Source organism: Nicotiana attenuata, chromosome 7 (assembly GCF_001879085.1).
Source record: "Nicotiana attenuata strain UT chromosome 7, NIATTr2, whole genome shotgun sequence".
Taxonomy (NCBI): domain Eukaryota; kingdom Viridiplantae; phylum Streptophyta; class Magnoliopsida; order Solanales; family Solanaceae; genus Nicotiana; species Nicotiana attenuata.
The window spans coordinates 38,346,258-38,364,895 of NC_031995.1; the positions used below are offsets into that span (position 1 = coordinate 38,346,258).

Below are 18,638 nucleotides of genomic sequence, written 5' to 3' on the forward strand. Positions count from 1 at the left end.
TAGAAAGTTTTTTAAAAGATTTTTAGTTTTGTTTAGATAGGCCAGAAGTATTTAACACTTCCTTTTTATCTCGTTTTTTCTGGAATTAGAGAATGCGCATCGACCTTGTTGATGAGAGAAAGCAATTGAGGCAGCTGTCCATTATCTCCTTTGCTTCACGGTATGCAGAATTGATTTGTCATTGATGTATATATACTTTCAAATTTTAGCAAACAACAACATTTAGTGAGCGGTTGTAGGATCTTGTATCTGCCGCCTCAACTTCACACAGATTCCTATCAATAGCTTGACATGATTTATTACTTCTTTTTGTTGTTTAGACGATAGGTGCCGCAGGTGTGGGTTTGGTCTATGAACACAAATATTCTTTGGACCGGCAGAAGCAAACTCGCTTGGAAATAGAGCAAATTTTGCAAAAACACATGCAAGGAATCTCGCAAAGGATGGAAAAATCCGAACAAAAAATCAATCAAATCAGGCATAAATATCAAGAAATCAATCAAATCAGGCGTGGATTTCCAATTACCAACCACGTGACAGGTAGAGCAAGAGTTGTACCTTTCCTGTATCTAGCTGGCCTTCAAAACAATGATAAAACCATTAAAGACACCAGTTATTTTTGATGTCTTACATTTTATAATTGTGACAGACGCAATGCGTGCGGATATGGAGCTCTGGTCAAGGCAGTCAACTATGAAAAATATGACTGACGGCAGTTGATGATCGAAGATGTAAACCCGTTGCTGAGTTAGGTAGTGAAGGAGAGAAGATGACTTAGCATTGTAATCTGTTGCGTGTTAATTAATGATACTATTTCCTCGCTCGTATTCACTGAATTATTAGTGTTCTCTGTGTTTTATCCACCCACTTCTCCTAGGAACGCTGTCAATTCTACTCTAAACAACTCTCCTTACTCTTTATTTGCGGTTCTGTTCTTGAAAAATCCTTCTGTTGCTTTTGAGTTTGTAAATTTTACATGCTTTTGCTTCCTCTAAATAAATAAAGAAAATATGACACAAACTCTTGACTACTCTTTATTTGCTTTCAAGGAACCCAGCCGGTTCTTGAGTATTTCCACCTGGTCAGAGTGCTAGGGAACTGCAAATCAGATTGTACAAATTTGGTTTCACTAAAGTGGATTAATATGTCCTCAAAACAAGTAAACTCCATTTATTCATGACTCATGAGTCCATAATCCGATGAGGCTAAAGTTTTCCAAACCTGTACTGGTTTGTCTAGGTGTTCCCATATTGTTATATATATACCCTACCTTAGTTATATTTACTAAAGTTTGTGATTTGAGATTGAAAGCTCTAGCTTTTTCACCAAGTGTTGTAGGTTATTCAGTCTCTGAAACAAGTGTCAACATTATGAGAACACCAAGCAAGTCTTTTTGGCGTTCTAGTTTTTGATCTCATTTGATCTCATGCAAAGCTTCCCTTGGACAAGCCAACTTCTAATCCTGTAGATGAGGAGAAAGCAATGCAGACAAGCGTCAATTTTCTCATCTATTCAAGTGAATCCTAACGTATAAATATTTAAATAAAATTAATCTAAAGTAACAATAAAGAAATTAAAGAAAACAACGACAAACTTAAAGCTGAATTCAATGTGAGTGAGTATTCTAGAGCTATGGGTTAGCTAACAATCCCGTTGAGTTTTTAACTTAAATCGTCTAATTAATTTACCTGATTTATTGGTTGATAGGGTTAATATTGCTCGTAGCCTTCTCCCAAAGTACAACTCGCCTATTCAAGCTAACCTAACGCCTATATTCCTATGGAATTAGAATTAACAAGAATGCATTAATAATTCCTATATAGTAACCAAGCAAGGCGATTAGGTATATTCCTATCCTAACCGCAATTCTGCCCCCCTTCAAAGTTAAGATCTTGCTCTACTCAATCTTATATGCAATCTAAAATTCTCTCTCCCGAGTTCAATCCTAGATTCGTAGATAGTATTCAATTGGTGATCAAGCAATCAAATAATTAAGCGCAAGATTAAACAAATAAATCAATATGATAAAATAATAAGAACAATCTAAGCTTCAAACTACAACGTTCATGTAACACCCAAAACTCTAGAACTAATAAACTATGAAATTAAAGGAAGATAAGAGAAGAGAAGAAAAAACACTAGTTAGGAGCCTCCTCCAAAGCGTGGTGTGTGTTCCTCCACGTCAATTCTCTCCAAAATAACGTTTTTATATGTATTTATACCAAGTTGGGTTGAGCCCAGAACAAACCCCCTTTCCTTGGACAAGCCAACTTTTAATCCTGTAGATGAGGAAAAGGCAATGCAGACAAGCGTCAATTTTCTCATTGGTTGTACGGTATTAATGATTAATTTATTGTTGATGCTTACTTTCAAAGCAGGGCGGATCTACGTGTGTACGTACACTACTAGCAATCCGGAAAAAAGCGACCGCAAAAAGCGACCAAAGTTGGTCGCTTATAGGCCAAAAAGCGACCAAATAGGCCTAGTAGCTATATTGATGGTCTCTTTTACTTAGGGACCAAAGTTGGTCGCCAATTAGCGACCAACTTTGGTCTCTAAGCTAAATGGACCAAATATTCCGGGTTTTGACTATAGAGACCAACTTTGGTCGCTTTATTAATTTAATAATATAAATTTGGCGACCAAAGTTGGTCTCTAAATATAAAATAAGTTTTATTTATTTATTATTAAATCATTAAAAAGCGACCAACTTTGGTCTCTAATCCAAATATTATATTTTATAATCTGGACAATAGAGACCAAAGTTGGTCGCTAAATTCAAGAATTTAATTTATTTTTTAAAGATAAGCGACCAACTTTTGTAGCTATATTTCCAGAAATTATATTTTTTTATTGGTATAGCGACCAAGTTTGGTCGCTTATTTTGGAAATCTGGGTAAATAGCGACCAACCTTGGTCGCTATTGCCTAAAAAATTATTTTTTTTAAGTGAAAAGCAACCAAATAGAGACCAAAGTTGGTCGTTTTCTTGGTATATTTTTGGCAGAAACTGCCTGTTTTGGTAGCTACACCACCTGCCAGCTTACCAAATATCCTAAACAGGCATTTTATGCCAACAACAACAACAATTAAAAGCAACAAAGTATAAAGTTCAATAGAAATAACACATTAAGCTAACAAAACTAAGTTAACACTTATTACAAGCCCATTCGAACTAAAAAGAACTAACATAATAGAACTACAGTTCAAAGTATATAAAGTACTCAAGGAGTGTTCTTTCAGCATCCTCGTCTGAAAATTGGATTGCCTCGCCCGATTCATTAGGTGGTTGATTGCGTATGAATTCTCCTACGTCAGTTGTGAAGCGAACCTATATGAAAAATTATATTGAATTAGTATTTTAAAATTTATATAAAAGTAAATCAAAATACTTAATGAAAAGTAAAAAACTTACATGTATATAGTCAAGGCTCGACCCTCCTTTCTGAATCAGTCTCTTTCTTCTTCTTTACAATACGAGTTTAATTGAATAACTCATCTTGCTTCATTGCAATCATAAAGCTGTCTGGTGGCTTTGGTGATTATCCCCGTGGTACTATTACTCGGGATGAACTTAGAAACAGAGAATAACTTGGATACAGTACTTGACATGGTGTGTCTTTGATCAATTGTTGATCTCATTAGCTACAATGATAATGAGAAGTCAATGACATGTGTTACAAAATAGTGATGATGTAAGTAGGATTTAGTATTTGCTAAGTAGATAAAAGAGGTTATAGAGGAATTCTCTACTTCACTTTCCAAGAGGAAAAGAAGTTTGATTGATAGCGACAAGGTTGATGGAGATGGAATGTTTTCCGTCGGTCGTGGCAGTTCCCATAAAACGGGGATCATAAGACTTTACGATGACAAAGATTATAGGAAGTTTTGTTCTCAACTTTCTTCCAAGTCTGATCCGTACAAGCTTAATGTGATATTGGTGATATTTCTTCGGATTCAGACAATGATTTGACCGACAAAAGTATGGAAATGCTCTTAAAAAGAATTAAAGGTAAAACATTTTTCTTGGTAGAGAAGGATGCTGAAAAACATTTTACCTTTAATTCTTTTTAAGAGCATTTCCATACTTTTGTCGGTCAAATCATTGTCTGAATCCGAAGAAATATCACCAATATAACATTAAGCTTGTACGGATCAGACTTGAAAGAAAGTTGAGAACAAAACTTCCTATAATCTCTGTCATCATAGAGTCTTATGATCCCCGTTTTATGGGAACTGCCATGACCAACGGAACACATTCCGTCTTCATCAACCTTGTCACCCTCAATTAAACTTCTTTTCCTCATGAAAAATGAAGTACAGAATTCCTCTATAAGCTCTTCTTTTATCTACTTAGGAAATATTAAATTCCTACCTACACCATCACTATTTGAAACACATGTCATTGCCTTCTCATCATCATTGTCGCTAATGAGAATAACAATTAAAGGCACACTCTACCAGGTACTGTGTCTTAGTTATTCTTGGTGGAAGTTCCATTGCATGTCTAATAACATCATCAACCTCTTCTACAAAATCCTCCCGCAATCTAAAATTCCAAAACATAAACAAAAATTTCAATTCATATCTTAAAGGTTCAATTCATATCCACAAAAGTTCAAGTCATATCCTAAAGGTTCAATTCATATCCTAAAGCTTCAATTCATATCCACAAAAGTTCAAGTCATATCCTAAAGGTTCAACTCATATCCTAAAAAGTTCAAGTCATATCCTAAAATTTCAATTTATAATCTAAAATTCCAAAACATAAACCAAAATTTCAATTCATATCCTAAAGGTTCAATTCATATCCACAAAAGTTCAAGTCATATCCTAAAGGTTCAATTCATATCCTAAAAATTTAACTCATACCTAAAAGCTTCAATTTATGTCCTACAAGTTCAATTCACAAGAACAAAACCTAAAAACTAAAAGTTATATTCATATCCTACGAGTTTAAACTTAAACTAAAAGTTCAATTTATATCCTGAAGGTTCAACTCATACCTAAAAGGTTCAATTTATGTCACGACCCCAACCCGGTCGTGATGGCGCCCAGCACACTACTAGGCAAGCCCGATGTGACAACCCGACCCGACCCGTCGTCTCATGAGTTACCGCTCCGATTTCCCCATTTTCAGCTTCCTTATCCATATCTTGTGTAATCGAGTTGATTTGAAGTGGTTTTAATAAGAAATGAGACACTTAGTCTCTTTTAAGAAGCCATAAGTTGGAAAAGTCAACCAGACGTTGACTTATGAGTTAGAGGGTTCGGATGCGAATTCCGATGGTTCGGTTAGCTCCGGGAGATGATTTGTGACTTAGGAGTGTGATCGGAAGTGGTTTTGGAGGTCCGGTGTAGAATTAGGCTTGAATTGGCGAAGATAGTATTTTGGCGAATTCCGGTTGTTAGGCGAGATTTTGATATAGGGGTCGGAATGGAATTCCGAGAGTTGCAGTAGCTCCGTTATGTCATTTGGAATGTGCGTGCAAAGTTTCAGATCATTCGGACGAGGTTTGGTAGACTTTTTGATCGAAAATGTGTTTTGAGAGTTTTTGAAAATTTTAAGGTTGAATCCAACGAAAAATTTGTGTTTTGATGTTATTTTGAGAGTTCCGAAGATTGGAACAAGTTTGAATGATGTTTTAGGATTGGTTGGCATGTTTGGTTGAGGTCAAGGGGGACCTCGGGTGAGTTTCGGGGTGGTTTCGGACCATTTCTAGGCCATTTTTAATTGCTGGTTTTTGGCTACAGCAGTGTTCTATGCGATCGCGGGGAATTGGTCGCAATCGCGGTGAGTAAAATATGAGAAACATGCCAATGAATCGCGATCGCGTAAAGCCTTTCGCGATCGCGGAGAAGAAACATTCTGTTGCGTTGATCCCACTTCGGAAGCTCATATCTCACAATCTAAGGAATGTTGAGATGATGTAAAAACGAAAGTTGTAGTCCTTTATGTCTAGTTTCTAAAAACGTAAACCATTCGTGATTTGGATTTGTGTACCAAGAGATATGGCTGTTATACTACAGGGTTTCTGGGAAGATGAAGAGGAAAGTCGTGTTGCGCATGGGCTGAGTTTGTCAGATTATATTTATAAATCTATAAGGAATTGGGAAATGACCAACACATTAAAGTTGTAAATCTTTGATTATTGTTTTCAGAACATTTAACCATTTGTTATTTGGAATTGTGTGCAAAAATTTATGGCCATTATACTAGAGACTGTCCTGAAGAGCTGGGCATTTGTTTTCCGCGATCGCGAAGCTTTTTCCGCGATCGCGAAGGGTAAAATTTTGGGCTGGAAAAATTGTTCTCCGCGATCGCGAAGCATTTTCCGCGATCGCGAAGAGTAAATACCTGGGCAGAATGTTTTAAAACATGTCAGTCGCGATTTTGGGGTCATTTTACACCCATAGTTGCTCGTTTTTGGAGATTCTTGAGGGAGATTAACGAGGGATTCAAGGGGGAACATTTGGAGGTAAGTTTCTTGGACTCAAAACTCGTTTTTATTGTGAAATCCATCTAGGAAATCATTGAATTTTTTGCTAAAATGGAGGAATAGGGCTTAGAATTTTGAGATTTATAAATTGAGGATTTGAGGGGTCATTCGAACTCTGATTTTGGCATTCTTGATATGTATGAACTCGAGATGAGATGAGGAATCTAGTTATGTAAAAATTTCTGAGTTCCGAGAAGTGAGCCTGGGGCTCGGGTTTTGGTAATTTCGGGATTTGTGCCCGTTCTTGATTGTTTTCGCTTGGGCTTTGTTCCCTTAGCATATTGTGATGTATTCGCTCCAATTTTCGATAGATTCGACGTGCGTGGAGGCCAATTCGAGGAGCAAGGGCGTCGCGGGCTAGAGTTTTCGCTGGTTCGAGGTGAGTAATGCTTGTAAATGATATGGGTTTGAGACCCCGGATTTCACATCGTAACGCTATATTGAGGCGTGACACGCATTCTGTGATGAGTGCAGAGTCATTTGCTATTGGGGATCATGACTTGGTCCATCCCGAGTGATATTTCTACTATATTGGCGATTGAGACGCATACTTTATTATTGTGAATTGGGCGTATTTTCATGTTTGGGGCCTTGTGCCAACCTGTAGAATTCTTCGAGGATTGATATTGCTGTTTTAGCATATTTTGCATATCATTTGGTTTCAGTCCAAGGTTTTAAATACTATTTTGCAAACTCAGCCGTACTTCTAAGTTTTGAAAACTCAAATGATATTTTAAAAGATATTTCAGGCTGAGAACTACTGTTTTATAAATGCCCAAAGGGCTTATGATGATTTCTGGACTGAGCATGGATCGGGCTGCGCGCCGCAGCAGTGTTACATTGATATTGAGGCCGAGAGCCTGGTTGATTACATTGATATCGAGGCCTAGAGCCTGGTGGATTACATTGATATTGAGGCTAAGAGCCTGGTTGATTACATTGATATCGAGGCCTAGATCCTGGTGGATTACATTGATATTGAGGCTAAGAGCCTGGTTGATTATACTGACATTGATAAGAGGCTGAGGGCCTAGATTTGATGCCACGAGATGGCTTGATATTGCACTTGGGCTGTAGGACCCCTCCGGAGTCACACCCCCAGTGAGCGCCGTCGACGATAAATAAATATGGATGGCTCGAGCTGCACGCCGCATTGGGTACTGGTATGTACCTTTATATGCATCGCATTGCATTCATGCATTTGTTCATCATTTGTTGTTTGTGCTATTTCCTGAGATATTTATCTGCTGTTCTGGTATTATCTGATCACTCCTAAAGAGGATAAATTTTAGACAGTGGTAACAATGACACTGTATGATGCGTTTGGTCAGGTAACAATGGCTGACCAGGAACAAGAATATTGCCCGAGGGGGCTGGTTTCTGTGCATAGTATCAGTAATTGTTGAAATTATTTTCGCAACTGTTGAAAAGATCATTTTCAAAAAGAGGTTTTAAACTGAGCCAAGATATTTCAAAAGATTTCACAGTTTTCACCGATTTTCTCAATTTAAGGGCTTTTTACAGCTTCTATACAGCATGATGATCTGTTATACGTGGTTTCTTACTGCTCAGTTATTATTTACTTTCATTACTCACTGAGTTGGAGTACTCACTTTACTCCCTGCACCTCGTGTGTAGATGCAGGTACTTGTTCACCCAGTAGCGGGTTTTGGGCTGATTGGAGAATTTGCTAACGTAGCTGAGCAAGGTGACCGTCAGCGTTCGCGACACCGTATTTCTTCCTAGATTCTAAATTCCATTCTGTATATTGCTAGTCTTGTAGTAGTGTTTAGATTCTTTAGATGCTCGTGACTTGTGACACCCCGGTTTGGGCTGTGTTGGGTTGTATTTCCACTAAATAATGTCATTAAATTATCTTTGAAACTGTTTATTCATGTTTATCTATTGTTGAAAAGGCTGTTTAAATGGGTTGGCTGGCCTTGTCTTCACGAGAGACGCTATCACGACCAGGTTCAGGATTTGGGTCGTGACAAGTTGGTATCATAGCCTAGGTTACTAGGTCTCACGAGTCATGAGCAGGTTTAGTAGAGTCTCGCGGATCGGTACGGAGACGTCTGTATTTATCCTCGAGAGGCTGCAGAACCTTTAGGAAAACTTCATATTCTTGGAATTCTTATCGTGCGTCCTTGATTCAGCTTGAAAAGTAACTCTTACATTTCCTTCCACGTAATCGTACGCGCGAACGAGCGCTCAGTATTAGATGTGCCTTGATGACTTGTAATACCTCGATCGAAGGGCGAGATGTGATCCATATTAGTTGATGTTTGGCCAGTCTGGAGGACTTGAGGCCGGATCTTTGCCTATGGCTTGAGCACTGAGGTGCTGATTGTATGAGCGAGTGTTTTGAACTTATATGTTCGATATTGTCCCTATTAGCCGGAATGGCGGTTGGATATCCATGTGATGAGTATGTTAGTATTGCGAGATGTATCTATATGACTTGGTAGTGACAAAGAAGCCTGCTGGATAATAGATAAACTGTTAAGTGTTCGATTCCTATTGTGATTGATGTGTGGCCCGAGTTATGGGCGCGTGAAGAATATTTTCGTGTCTCCTAGTTGGGGAGTGAAGTTCATTACATGTGGCAATATGAGTTCAGACCCAGGAAGACTAAATGACTGTGTAATGTGTATGACGGTGGAAGGTGCGCTGAAATACTAAATTGAGGCGAAGCAGGTGGGTTATCTCCTGCGTAGTGTTCTTAAGTGGTATGATCCTTATGTGTATATTAGAAGATCTCATGTGTAATTGAAGGGTACGTGTTGAAATTTGAAAATTCGGGTCGCTTAAGAGAGTGGACTCAACTGACGTGGGGATGAATGCGAGATCTATAGAGGATTACAGTACTAGATGATCTGTGTCTTCACAAACTTGTAAATGATTTGAGTTTAATCTCACTATGGTATTGTGGTATCATTAGAGTAAAAGTGTTATGAGTTGTTGAGTGTGTCTTGATATATGTCTTCGAGCCAAGTTGGGGAGTTTTCTATTGATTAGCTAATTGTACGGTCATGTGCTATGTTGGTTCCGGTTCGAGGCATGCGGGGGAATCAGCTCTGGTTGCGGAAATTGATCCGAGGATGGCACGAGTGAGGGAAAACTTTGACAAAGGCTACATGGTGCTTCGTAGATATGTGAGAATCATAGGATGTCTTAAGTTGTCGTTGGTAAAGAATGCTCGGTGCATGGAGCAGGAAGATGTTTGGTTGTATAGGAATGAGGTCATACCCTGCGGTGTCAGAGTGCTAATGAGGCACGGGTGGTTATGTTCGTTGGATCAGGTGAATTGCAGTTTGAATAAGAAGTAAATGACTCTCGAGAATGGTTTTATTGTGTTCAAGAGTCTACATGTAACAATCAGGTGTCATAAGGTTGTGTATGTGGTCAGAGACTGTGTTTTCACTAGAAAAGGTCAAGACTTGTGGTATTTTTATGTTAATTATGGGATTCTATGTATCAGTATCTGGAAAGTAAATGTAACAGACTTAGATTCGCAGGAAGTTCTTCATAGTAGAGTATTTCGGAATGTGGTATTTCTGGGAATATTTGAGAGAGGATTCAGTGGCTTATGGGTCTTAGACAGTGTGGTCTTGTTCTCGGGTCTCGTGTAGTGAGCATGGGTTGAGGAACTGTGGTGCTACAATAAGGGGGAATATCAAGTTGATGATGAATCAGAAGGGAAATTAGATAGATGGAATAGTTTGATAGTAGACCGAATCGGTATGGTAAGGATATGATTAATTCTTTGTATGTGTTCGAGATAATGAGCCCTTACAAGTATTTTGCAGTAATGCTCTTGGGTTTTGATGGCTTTCTTAGCTTGGTAGAGTTAGAAGGATTCAGTCCTGGCAGGTCAGATTTGTGCAAAGGGAAATCGGAGAGTTCTTGATGGTTTCTACCGTGGTTGAAGAGGTGCATTTTCTACGGATATGAGAGACATGGGATGTATAGTGATTTTTCTTCTAGATGGGATCAATGGAAAGTTCTTGACTAGTTGAGTACATAGATGTCTGTGGCTCGGAAGGGAGATGAAGTTCTCATATTATACTAGAATGGTATGGTATGTGTGATATGTAGTGGAGGATCGAGATTAGCGTGTGTAAGGTTCAGTTCAGTTCTAAAAGGGAGTTCAAAAGGGTAGCCTCAAATAATTAAGGAAACGGTACTGCTAATTGGAAATGATTTGACGAGATTATATGTATAAAAAAAGCAATGTGATTAAGTTAATGGCACTTAGTAGTAGTGCGGCACTTTCAAGATAGATCGATTGCTGATATTAGAGTTTGCTTGGTGGCATAGAAGAATTTTAGAGTATCTCTCATGATATGACTGGGTACTAGAGGTGAGTTATATAAGAGAGTAGCGAAATTGGGATCAGATATGGTAATTCGTGTGTTTTATAGACTTGGAGACTGGAGTTCTCATATACATGTTAGCTTGTGATTGTGGATGGGAAAATGTGGGTAAGTTAGTCAGATATTAGTATGTGCTATGATCCAGTCAGTGTGGACCTTCGAAGGGTTATTATTTGTTGTGTGTAACTGGAGTTGATGTGTGGTCCATTGGTAGACCTATATGGATATGTATCCGGCATCGAGACGGTTTTGTTGACTTCGAGTTGTTGTTGGCGAAGGATGTGTTGATTCAGTTGTTTTGAACTATTAGTAATTGGGGAATCTATGAGTTACCTTCCTGTGTTGTGAGACGTTACGATTTGTTGGTTACAAGCACCTATGGTGCGGTTTCTGTCAGAGTTTCACAGTGGAAGTCGAGTGGAAAGAATAATTGGGTGTTGCTCGGTGAATGGCGTATCGGTTATGTCCTATCAGGTATGCGTGGTTTATGTTACTTGTTTCACCATAGGTGTAAAGATTCGCTTTGGTTCCAAACATCAAATTGTGCGTGGTTTTCAATTTCGAGCATAGTGACTTGAGGTATCTCATGTGGAGCATTGTTTGGATAGGATCGTGCATTGTAGAGAGGCTATGTGGTGCTATGACCTTGCGGGTTAGATTTGTGTGTTCTATTCTATGATGTGAGACGGATTCGTAGCCTTGTGTTGTGATGGTACTGGAAAGCTTGAGGTACAACTCTTTCATTTGAGTCATTTTCATGAATTGAGTATGTTCATGCTTATTCACAGTATAAATATGGGATTCTGATCATATGAAAGATTTAAAAAAAATAGAAATGTGGCCCTATGGCTTATGAGCTAGATGGGATTGCAAAATTTCAGTTACAATGTGTTGTCGGACCTATATGGGATAGGGTGACATGGGATCACCCCCGGGTATATGCATGGTAAGGTTATCCAGCGATTGGTTGGCTTTTAGAACAACTCCGAGTACGCTCGGACGAGCGTTTGTTTAAGTTGGGGAGGATGTGACGACCCGACCTGTCGTCTCATGAGTTACCGCTCCGATTTCCCCATTTTCAGCTTCCTTATGCTTCACTATCCATATCTTGTGTAATCGAGTTGATTTGAAGTGCTTTTAATAAGAAATGAAACACTTAGTCTCTTTTAAGAAGCCTTAAGTTGGAAAAGTCAACTGGACGTTAACTTATGAGTTAGAGGGCTCGGATGCGAATTCCGATGGTTCGGTTAGCTCCGGGAGATGATTTGTGACTTAGGAGTGTGATCGGAAATGGTTTTGGAGGTCCGGTGTAGAATTAGGCTAGAATTGGCGAAGTTAGTATTTTGGCGAATTCCGGTTGTTAGGCGAGATTTTGATATAGGGGTCGGAATGGAATTCCGAGAGTTGCAGTAGCTCCGTTATGTCATTTGGAATGTGTGTGCAAAGTTTCAGATCATTCGGACGAGGTTTGGTAGACTTTTTGATCGAAAATGTGTTTTGAGAGTTTTTGAAAATTTTAAGGTTGAATCCGACGAAAAATTTGCGTTTTGATGTTATTTTGAGCGTTCCGAAGATTGGAACAAGTTTGAAATGTTTTAGGATTGGTTGGCATGTTTGGTTGAGGTCCGGGGGGACCTCGGGTGAGTTTCGGGGTGGTTTCGGACCATTTCTAGGCCATTTTTAACTGCTGATTTTTGGCTACAGCAGTGTTCTATGCGATCGCGGGAAATTAGTCGCGATCGCGGTGAGTAAAATGTGAGAAACATGCCAATGAATCGCGATCGCGTAAAGCCTTCCGCGATCGCGGAGAAGAAATATTCTGTTGCGTTGATCCCACTTCGGAAGCTCATATCTCACAATCTATAAGGAATTTTGAGACGATGTAAAAACGAAAGTTGTAGCCCTTTGTGTCTAGTTTCTAAAGACATAAACCATTTATGATTTGGATTTGTGTACCAAGAGATATGGCTGTTAAACTACAGGATGTCCGGTAAGATAAAGAGGAAAGTCATGTTGCACATGGGCTGAGTTTGTCAGATTATATCTATAAATCTATAAGGAATTAGGAAATGACCAACGCATGAAAGTTGTAAATCTTTGACTCTAGTTTTTAGAACATTTAACCATTTGTAATTTGGATTTGTGTGCAAGACGTTATGGCCATTATACTAGAGACTGTCCTGAAGAGTTGGGCATTTGTTCTCCGCGATCGCGAAGCCTTTTCCGCGATCGCGAAGGGTAAAATTTTGAGCTGGAAAAATTGTTCTCCGCGATCGCGAAGAGTAAATACTTGGGCAGAATGTTTTAAAACATGTCAGTCGCGATTTTGGGGTCATTTTACACCCATATTTGCTCGTTTTTGGAGATTCTTGAAGGAGATTAACGAGGGATTCAAGGGGGAATGTTTGGAGGTAAGTTTCTTGGACTCAAAACTCATTTTTATTGTGAAATCCATCTAGGAAATCATTGAATTTTTGCTAAAATGGAGGAATAAGGCTTAGAATTTTGAGATTTTAAATTGAGAATTTGAGGGGTCATTCGAACTCTGAGTTTGGCATTCTTGATATGTATAAACTCGGAATGAGATGAGTAATCTAATTATGTAAAAATTTCTGAGTTCCGAGAAGTGGGACCGGGGCTCGGGTTTTGGTAATTTCGGGATTTGTGCCCGTTCTTGATTGTTTTCGCTTGGGCTTTGTTCCCTTAGCATATTGTGATGTATTCGCTCTAATTTTCGATAGATTCGATGCGTATGGAGGCCGATTCGAGGAGCAAGGGCGTCGCGGGCTAGAATTTTCGCTGGTTCGAGGTGAGTAATGCTTGTAAATGATATCCTGAGGGTTTGACACCCCGGATTTCACATCGTAACGCTATATTGAGGTGTGACACGCATTCTATGATGAGTGCGGAGTCGTTTGCTATTGGGGGACCGTAACTTGGTCCATCCCGAGTGATATTTCTACTATATTGGCGATTGAGACGCATACTTTATTATTGTGAATTGGGCGTATTTTCATGTTTGGGGCCTTGTGCCGACCTGTAGAATCCTTCAGGGATTGATATTACTGCTTTAGCATATTTTGCATATCATTTGGTTTCAGTCCAAGGTTTATATACTATTTTGCAAACTCAGCCATACTTCTAAGTTTTGAAAACTCAAATGATATTTTAAAAGATATTTCGGGTTGAGAACTACTGTTTTATAAATGCGCAAGGGGCTTATGATGATTTCTAGACTGAGCATGGATCGGGCTGCGCGCCGCAGCAGTGTTACATTGATATTGAGGACGAGAGCCTGGTTGATTACATTGATATCGAGGCCTAGAGCCTGGTGGATTACATTGATATTGAGGCTAAGAGCCTGGTTGATTACATTGATATCGAGGCCTAAAGCCTGGTGGATTACATTGATATTGAGGCTAAGAGCCTGGTTGATTATATTGATATTGATAAGAGGCTGATGGCCTAGATTTGATGCCACGAGATGGCTTGATATTGCGCTTGGGATGTAGGAGCCCCTCCGGAGTCTGTACACACCCCCAGTGAGCGCCGTCGACGTTAAATAAATATGGATGGCTCGAGTTGCACGCCGCAGTGGGTACTGGAATGTACCATCATATGCATTGCATTGCATTCATGCATTTGTTCATTATTTGTTGTTTGTGCTATTTCCTGAGATATTTATATGCTCTTCTGGTATTATCTGATCACTCCTGAAGAGGATAAATTTTAGACAGTGGTAACAATGACACTGTATGATGCGTTTGGTCAGGTAACAATGGCTGACCAAGAACAAGAATATTGCCCGAGGGGCTGGTTTCTGTGCATAGTATCACTAATTGTTGAAATTATTTTCGCAACTGTTGAAAAGATCATTTTCAAAAAGAGGTTTTAAACTGAGCCAAGATATTTCGAAAGATTTCACAGTTTTCACTGATTTTCTCAATTTAAGGGCTTTTTACTGCTTCTATACAGCATGACGATCTGTTATACGTAGTTTCTTACTGCTCAGTTATTATTTACTTTCATTACTCACTGAGTTGGAGTACTCACTTTACTCCCTACACCTCGTCTGTAGATGTAGGTACTTGTTCACCCGGTAGCGGGTTTTGGGCTGATTGGAGATTTTGCTATCGTAGCTGAGCAAGGTGACCGTCAGCGTTTGCGGCACCGTATTTCTTCCTTGATTTTAAATTCCATTCTGTATATTGCTGGTCTTGTAGTAGTGTTTAGATTCTTTAGATGCTCGTGACTTGTGACACCCCGGTTTGGGCTGTGTTGGGTTGTATTTCCGCTAAAATAATGTCATTAAATTATCTTTGAAACTGTTTATTCATGTTTATCTATTGTTGAAAAGGCTGTTTAAATGGGTTGGCTGGCTTGTCTTCACGAGAGGCGCCATCACGACCAGGTTCGGGATTTGGGTCGTGACACCCGACCTTATTACAATAATCCCCAATACTTAAGCAGATTTCGGAAAATTAACATAGGGGAAAAATACTAACACATCATTTTAAAAGTCTAGAATTTACTGATAAAAATACGGAAGTCTAACAAAATACAGAATACAGCCCCAAATATGGACCCGGTGTCACGATCATGAGCCTCTAAATACAGAGTTTCCATCCTAATACAAGTTTGTCTAGAAGCAGAAATATGGAAATAAAAGATAGGGATAGAGGGGAGAGATCTAAGGCTGCGAACGCCGTGCAGCTACCTCAATACTCCCGGTGAATGCCTCTGCTCAGCTGATCAACTCACTCAGCCTGGGTATGACCTTGATCTGCACGCAAGGTGCAGGGAGTAATGTGAGTACTCTGACCTAGTGAGTAATAGGCATAAATACAGTCCGAAAGTAAGAAATCACAGAAAATGCACAAAGTAATCTATATCTAGCTGTTTAGATCAATATCGGTGAAAACAATAAACAACAATAATACAATTAAGGAAATAATACATGAAAAGATGCAACACATATAACGGTACACTCTAGTACCCGCTGCGGCGTGCAGCCCGCTCCTTTTATTTATCGTCGACGGCGCTCACTGGGGGTGTGTACAGACTCCGAAGGGGCTCCTATAGCCCAAGCGCAATATCGGCCATCTCGTGGCATCAATTAGGCTCTCGGCCTCAATATCAATATAGCATTGCTGCGGCATGCAGGCCGATGCATATCAAAGGAAAAACATCCTCACTATCGGGTCCTCGACCCATCTCAGTCAAATAAATTAACAGCCACTCGGGCATAACATACTGTAGGGATCTCAGCCCTCATATCCTTTTAATTTATGATTCATGTTCAAAAATACAGTTCTTATCATATTTTAATAGTTGAAAACATGACTGAGAATATAATGTATGCAAACAAGTGAGGAAAACTACTCAAGATCCCCTAAGGATTCTACAGGTCGGCACGAGGCCCCAAACATGGCAAATAAGCCCAATTCTCAGTAATAAAGTATGCGTCTCAATCGCCAATATAGTAGAATAACACTCGGGATGGACCAAGTCACAATCCCCAACTGTAAACGATCCCGCACTCGTCATAGAATGCGTGTCACGCCTCAATATAGCGTTACAATGTGAAAGTCCGGGGTTTCAAACCCTCAGAGCAGCATTTACATCCATTACTCACCTCTAGCCGGCCAAAGACTAGCTCGCAATGCCCTTTCCTCTCGAATCAACCTCCTCGCGCGTCAAATCTGGCCAAAACCACAACGAATACGTTACAATAGGCTAAAAGAATATAACCCAATCGAAAAGACTCGAAAAATATCGAAATTCACGAAATTGGCAAAACACGAGCCCCGGGCCCACTTCTCGACAGTTAGAAATTTTTACACCAAAATGTTCCTTATTTCGCCAATTTCCTCTTCGCGAACGCAGAGCCCCTCCCGCGAACGCGAAGCTTCATCGGGCTCCACTACGCGAACGTGTCCCCTAGACCGCGAACACGATGCTCCTGCTGCTCCTACACGAACACGGACCCCTTGGTCGCGAACGCGAAGCACAAGGACCAGGGACCCGCAATCTTCCTCTACGCGAACGCGGGGTCCCTTCTGCGAACGCGAATGCGATGAACCTGAACCTCAACCCTACGCGAACGCGGCCAAGCCCTGCGAACACGAAGACCAAATTTGGTCTGCAACTGCTGTGCAATTTCTGCAACTCCTCAACTTCCCAAAACTCTCCGTTAGCTATCCGAATTCACCCCGAAGCCCCCGGAACCTCAACCAAAAGTGCCAACCCATCCTAAAACATCATACAAACTTGTTCCAATCATTAAAACACATCCAACAACACAAAAATCACCAATTCTCAACGGATTCAAGCCTAAGTTCAACCAAAACTTCCGAAACTCGCATTCGATCAAAAACCCGACCTAAACACCTCCGAATCAACTGAAATTTTGCACACACATCCCAAATCACCTAACGAAGCTACTGCAACTCTCGGAATTCTATTCCTACCCCCGGATCAAAATCTCACCTACCAACCGGATTTCGCCAAAATCCTAACTTCGCCAAAATAGGCTAACTTCTACACTGAACCTCCAAAATTACTTCCGATCACGCTCCTAAGCCTCAAATCATCCCCCAAAGCTAACCGAATTGTCGAAAATCACATCCGAGCCCTCTAACTCACAAGTCAACTTCTGGTTGACTTTTCCAAACTAAACCTTCCTTTAAGAGACTATGTGTCTCATTTCCTACCAAACTCAATCTGAAACAACTCCAACTCACCAAACACAGATAATGAAATATGAAGAAGCATAAAACTGGGAAAACGGGACGGTAACACATGAGACGACGGGTCGGGTCGTCACATCCTCCCCAACTAAAACAAATGCTCGTCCTCAAGCGAGTCAAGAAACATACATGAAGTCTCAAATAGGTGAGGGTATCTGCTCCGCATCTCCTGCTCGGTCTCCTAAGTAGCCTCCTCCACGGGCCGACCTCTCCACTCTACCTTCACCGAAGCTATATCCTTTGATCTCATTTCCAAACCTGACGACCCAAAATAGCCACTGGCTCCACATCATAATTCAAATCATCATCCAACTGAACCGTGCTGAAGTCCAAAACATGAGACGGGTCCCCAACATACTTCCGGAGCATAGAGACATGAAATACCAGATGCACACTCGATAAGTTGGGTGGCAAGGCAAGCTTGTAAGCCACCTCTTCAATCCTCCTAAGCACCTCAAATGGTCTGATGAACCGCGGACTCAGCTTCCCTTTCTTTCGAAACCTCATAACACCCTTCATGGGTGAAACCTTCAGCAACACCTTCTCACCCTCCATAAAAGACACATCTCGGACCTTCCGGTCCGCATAACTCTTCTGACGCGACTGAGCTGTAAGAAGTCTCTCCTGAATCACCTTCACTTTCTCTAAGGCATCCTGGACCAAATCTGTCCCCAACAACCTAGCCTCGCAGGGCTCGAACCAACCGGCTGGAGATGTACACCGCCTCCCATACAAGGCCTCATACGGTGCCATCTGAATACTGGACTGATAGCTGTTATTGTAGGAAAACTCTGCAAGTGGCAAAAACTCTTCCCAAGAACCTCCAAAGTCAATCACATAGGCCCACAACATATCCTCCAATATCTGAATATTACACTCGGACTGTCCGTCCGTCCAAGGATGAAATGCTGTACTCAACTCCACCTAAGTACCCAACTCTCGCTGAAAAGTCCTCCAAAACTGAGAAGTGAACAGAGTACCTCTATCCGATATAATAGAAACTGTAACCCCATG

The 18,638-nt window shown here is 40.4% G+C and overlaps 1 long non-coding RNA gene across 1 annotated transcript; it reads left to right on the forward strand.

Annotated features, from left to right (window-relative positions):
* On the forward strand, positions 88-961 carry LOC109230454. The gene is made up of 3 exons (XR_002068642.1): positions 88-160; positions 321-540; positions 650-961. It is a non-coding gene; the product is annotated as an uncharacterized LOC109230454 (long non-coding RNA).